We start from the raw sequence: 6,000 nt of genomic DNA, 5'->3' as shown, positions 1-6,000 counted from the left end.
GCAAAGATACAAACATCACGTGTTTACTACAGTAAATATTCCAAGACTAATACAGATGAGAGGATACCAAGGAAAGGACAAAGTACAAAGTAGCAGCCTTAAAAAGATGAAAACTTATTTAGAAGAATGGAAAATTAGGGACAAAGAGAGTGCCCAATCCTTCTCCATGGTCTATGAACTGGGGTCAGTCAATGGAAAAAGAACTGCAGAAAGAGCAGTTCAGTTCAGTTCAGTTCAGTTGCTCAGTCGTGTCTGACTCTGCGACCCCATGAATTGCAGCACGCCAGGCCTCTCTGTCCATCACCAACTCCCGGAGTCTACCCAAACCCATGTCGAGTCGGTGATGCCATCGAACCGTCTCATCCTCTGTCGTCCCCTTCTCCTCCCGCCCCCAATCCTACCCAGCATTGGGGTCTTTTCCAATGAGCCAACCCTTCGCATGAGGTGGCCAAAGTATTGGAGTTTCAGCTTCAACATCAGACCTTCCAATGAACACCCAGGATTGATTTCTTTTAGGATGGATTGATTGGATCTCCTTGCAGTCCAAGGGACTCTCAAGAGTCTTCTCCAACACCACAGTTCAAAAGCATCAATTCTGCGGCGCTCAGCTTTCTTCACCGTCCAACTCTCACATCCATACATGACTACTGGAAAAACCATAGCCTTGACTAGACGGACTTTTGTTGGCAAAGTAATGTCTCTGCTTTTAAATATGCTATCTAGTTTGGCCATAACCTTCCTTCCAAGGAGTAAGCGTCTTTTAATTTCATGACTGCAATCACCATCAGCAGTGATTTTGGAGCCCAAAAAAATAAAGTCTGACACTGTTTCCACTGTTTCCCCATCTATTTCCCATGAAGTGATGGGACCAGATGCCATGATCTTAGTTTTCTGAACGTTGAGCTTTAAGCCAACTTTTTCACTCTCCTCTTTCACCTTCATCAAGAGGCTCTTTAGTTCTTCTTCACTTTCTGCCATAAGGGTGGTGTCATCCGCATATCTGAGGTTATTGATATTTCTCCCGGCAATCTTGATTCCAGCTTGTGTTTCTTCCAGCCCAGCTTTTCTCATGATGTACTCTGCATATAAGTTAAATAAGCAGGGTGACAATATACAGCCTTGACGGACTCCTTTTCCTATTCGGAACCAGTCTGTTGTTCCATGTCCAGTTCGAACTGTTGCTTCCTGACCTGCATACAGGTTTCTCAAGAGACAGGTCAGATGGTCTGGTATTCCCATCTCTTTCAGAATTTTCCACAGTTTATTGTGATCCACACAGTCAAAGGATTTGGCATAGTCAATAAAGCAGAAATAGATGTTTTTCTGGAACTGTCTTGCTTTTTTGATGATCCAGCAGATATTGGCAATTTGATCTCTGGTTCCTCTGCCTTTTCTAAAAAGAAAAGAGCAACCATCCTTCAAATAAGATAAGGAGACCAACATGTAAGAATAGAGTCACACAGGGAAATGCTAATAGTAGAGATGGTACTAATGATAAGAATAAGTTCTATGGAAATAAAGAGTACAAAAAAATGTGACTGTGGAGTTTTGAGGGAGAATGTATCAGAAAAAAAAAGTTGTGAGTTTTCAAAATTAAAGACAGACAACACAATATCTTTGTGCTCTTCATTACGTGCTCAATATATTCTGCTCTTACCAAATCTCTATCTTAGGTATTCATACACATTTTATATCTGAGGGAAGTAAGACTGGAGGCTTGCCTAGAATATGAGCTCAGATTTGTCTGTCCACACAAATCTTTATTAATCCGCTCAACCATATTAATTCCTTGAGGAATAGGGACAAGTTTATAATTAAGCTAGAACTATATAATTTCTGGACAGAGAGAATTTGAGAACATGAAGATAGCAACTGACATGTTATTGTTTTAATGCTAGTTTATATAACATGCCCAAAGGAGACACCGGTGCTAAGAATTATTCTTGGCAGGTTTTTCTTTGGAGGGGGGCTGGTGGGTCAGGTGGGTGGGGAGGACTGGTTGGGGAGAAGATTCATATCAGGGAGAGAGAACAGGCAGAATATAAAAAGCAAGACCCAAGTTCAACAGACTTCAGTCAGATGATGGATTTGCCAGTTGGACAAGCAAGGCAGCAAGCAGTTCTTGAATATCACTAATAAAGAAGTGTTTTTGAGCTACTTAGTTTCCACTGCTGTGTATTATTGAGTGATATCATATTTCTTATGGGGAACAGCACAGAAACTTTCTTCTCAAATGTATTTTCTAGCAAGGAGAAGAAATATAAACAAGTATTTAAATAACATTGTAGGTGGCATAAAGGAAATGTGCATAGTGTTGTGGTATGTAATATAAGGTCTTTTTCTAGTGTGAAGGATTAGCAAAGTAACTGCTGGATAAATAAGCAGAATGCAAAATAGGTGTGAAATCCAGGAAACAAGGGTTCTAGCACTAGTTCTGGCATTTGTTAGTTTTGTGACATAGGTGTTCTATTGAATTTTCTCACTCTTCTATTTCCTTATCTGAAAAGTATCATTAACTATACTGAAAGTAAATTTTAAGAGTCAGGTAAGAGAAAAATAATTTACAGAATAATAATGTTAAGGAAGAAGTGTTCATTTTTCCTAGCATAGTGGTAGAAATGCATTCAAATCAGCAAACTGAAGCTCAAAGTTTATTGGAAACAATGCTTTTGTCAAAATCTGACAGATGCTTCTTGGACACATCCTAAGCTGTCAGCCAAAGCAATCATTTTTGATAAGTCTTCTTCAATACTAACTTAGTGTTTGGATTCCTGACCCTATTAGGGAATAGCAGAAACAGCAAGACAGAAGCACAAGAAGCATAGAAGCAATATTAGTTGTCAGCAGTGTTGTCAGAACTGCTAAGTATAGAAAGCTTTAAGATATGTACCCAAGAACTGTGGATTTTGCTTTTAGTGATTTTAGCATCATGAAATGCTTTGTTTTCAATCAGAAGAAATATAAAATAATAATGATACAAATTTCTAAAAAGAATAATGAAATCCTGCACGTTGTGAAAATCTTGCCTGTGAAAAAGCCCCTGGAGCATCATACAAGTCAAATGCTGCCAAATTCTATTTCTAGACTGACTCTTTCTTGGCCTCAGGGAACAGTTGTCAAATGTTTCTTGAGTAACAGTCAGACAAAGCCATAGAGGCAATTGATAACTTCTAATGAATAAAGAAAGATTAATAAATGCTTGTTGACTTGGGGGAAAAAGAAACCTGCTATGTTATTGTATTCCAATTTCATATTGTGGAAGGAAAATGGAGAAAAGTACATAAATTAATAATTGCCCATAATTTTATAGCATCCTTATATAAATTGCAGTCATTCAGATGAGTGAGTTTAGATGACTAACCTAAGGGTTACACCAGTTGTCTCTCTGATTCCTTCGAAGGAGAGGAGGTACAATAACAAATTCTTTAAAGGCAATATATTTCCAATTATGCTTTTTATAAAAATGTAGTCTATTTGTCTTTTAAAAATTTCTTATGTAAAGCTATCTAATTGCATTCTGTTGAAAGTGTCTGTGTATAACAATAACACTGAGATAAGTGTTTCTGCAATATAGCAGAAAACTTCCATAATATGAACTCACATTCCTAACTTTAAGCTCCTGCTTTTATCTCACTGTTCAAAATGCACAGCACTATCTAAACTTCAACCTAGTATGAGTGATCATGAAGCACATATTAATTGCATTAAATCCTTTATTTTGAAATTCTTAACTTTTATTAATGCAATATTTAATTTCTTCAAAAAATTAAAAAAAATATACCTTATTTTATTGTGTTTTTATTTATTGGACATTATAGATATTATATGTTTTTACGAATTGAAGGTTTGTGGCAATCCTTTGTTAAGCAAGTCTATCAGCACCATTTTTCCAACAGCATTTGCTTACTTGGTATTTCTATATCACTTTTGAATAATTCCCAAAATATTTCAAAGTTTTCCATTATTGTTATATTTGTCATGGTGATCTTTGATGGGTGTTTTGATGTTACTATTTTAGTTGTTTTGAAGCACAATTCACTATGCCCACATGAAGCAGCAAACAGTGGATAAACGCTGTGTGTATTATGACTGCTCCACCAACTGCCTATTCTCCCAAGTCTCTCCTGGAGCTCAGGCTTCTCTATTACTTGACAAACAGTAATATTGAAGCTAGACCTATTAATAACCCCACAATATCCATATGTGTTCAAGTGAAAGAAGAGTCACATGTCTCTCACTTTAAATAAAAAGCTAGACATGATAAGCTCAGCAAGGGGGGCTTGTCAAGAGCCAATATAGGCCAAAAGCTAGGCATTATGGGCCAGTTAGCTAAATTGTAAATGCAAAGAAAAAGTTCCTGAAGGAAATTAAAGGTGCTACTCCAGTGAACATATGACTGAAAAGAAAGCAAAATGGGTTTATTGGTAATGATGGAGAAAGTTTTAGCGATTCAGCTAGGAGATTCAACCAACCACAATATTCCTTGAATCCAAAGCCTAATCCAGAACAAAGTCCTAGTTCTCTTCAATTCTCTGAAGGTTGAGAGAGGTAAGGAAGCTGTAGAAGAAAAGAATGAAGCTGGCAGGCATTGATTCATGAGGTTTATAAAGAAAGAAGCCATTTCTATAACATGAAAGTGCAAGGTTAGCAGCAGGTACTGATGTAGAAGCTGCACCAAGTATTTCAGAACATCTATCTAAGATAACTAGTGAAGGTGACTCTACTAAACAGCAGATTTCCAGTGTAGACAAAATCTTATAATGAAAGAAGATGCCATCTTGGACTTTTACAGCTAGAGAAGAGAAGACAATACCTGGTTGCAAAACTTCAAAGGATAGGCTGACTCTCTTGCTAAGGGCTAATGCAACTCATGACATTAAGTTGAAGCCAACTCTTGGTCACCATTTGAAAATCCTATGGTGATTAAGAATTATTCTAAATCTACCCTGTGTCCTACATGGAACAATAAAGCCAAAATCATAGCACATCTGTTTACAACATGGTTTAATGAATATTTTAAGCCCATTTGTTGGAGCCTACTGCTCAGATAAAAGATTTCTTTCAAAATATTACTGATTATTGACAATGCACCTTGTCATCCAAGAGCTCTGATGGAGATATACAACAAGATTAATGTCATCCTCGTGCCTGCTAACAACATTCATTCTATATCCCATGTATCAAGGAGTCATTTTGACTTTCAAGTTTTGTTATTTGATAAACATATATTCAAGGCTACAGCTGCCTTTGATAGTGATTCTTCTGATAAATCTCAGCAAAGTAAATTGAATACATTCTGGAAGGGATTCATCATTCTAGATGTCATTAAGAATATTTGTGATTCAGAATAGACGTCGAAATAATATTAACAGGAGTTTGGAATGACTTGGAGGTTCAAGACTTCAGTGGAGGGAGTAACTGCAGATATACTGAAAATAGGAAACTAGAATTAGAAGCGAAATGGGGTGTGACTGAATTGCTTCAATATCACAATGCAACTTTAGTGGCTGAGAAGTTGCTTCTTATGGATGACCAAAAAAGTGGTTTCTTGGGATAGAATCTTCCACTAGTGAAGAGGCTGTAAAATTGAAATGACAACAAAGGAATGAGAATATTGTTGTTCAGTTGCTGTCTTTGGGACTGCATGGACTGCAGCACACTGGGCTTCCCTGAATCGATTCTTCACATCAGGTGGCCACAGTATTGAACCTTCAGCTACAGCATCAGTCCTTGCAATGAATATTTAGGGTTGATTTCCTTTAAGATTGACTGGTTTGATCTCTTTGTAGTCCAAGGTACTCTCAAGAGTCTTCTCCAGCACCACAACTCAAAAGCATCAGTTCTTCAGCGCTCAGCCTTCTTCATGGTCCAATTCTCACATCCGTACATGACTACTGGGAAAACCATAGCTTTGACTACATGGACCTTTGTCAACAGAGTAATGCCTTTGTTTTTTAATATGCTATTTTACATATTTTAACTTGCATTTTACATATTATA

This window comes from Giraffa tippelskirchi, chromosome 11 (genome assembly GCF_054371585.1).
Source record: "Giraffa tippelskirchi isolate mGirTip1 chromosome 11, T2T-mGirTip1v1.2.pri, whole genome shotgun sequence".
Taxonomy (NCBI): Eukaryota; Metazoa; Chordata; class Mammalia; order Artiodactyla; family Giraffidae; genus Giraffa; species Giraffa tippelskirchi.
The sequence above is the reverse complement of the archived record's forward strand: the minus strand, read 5'-3'. Positions refer to the sequence as shown.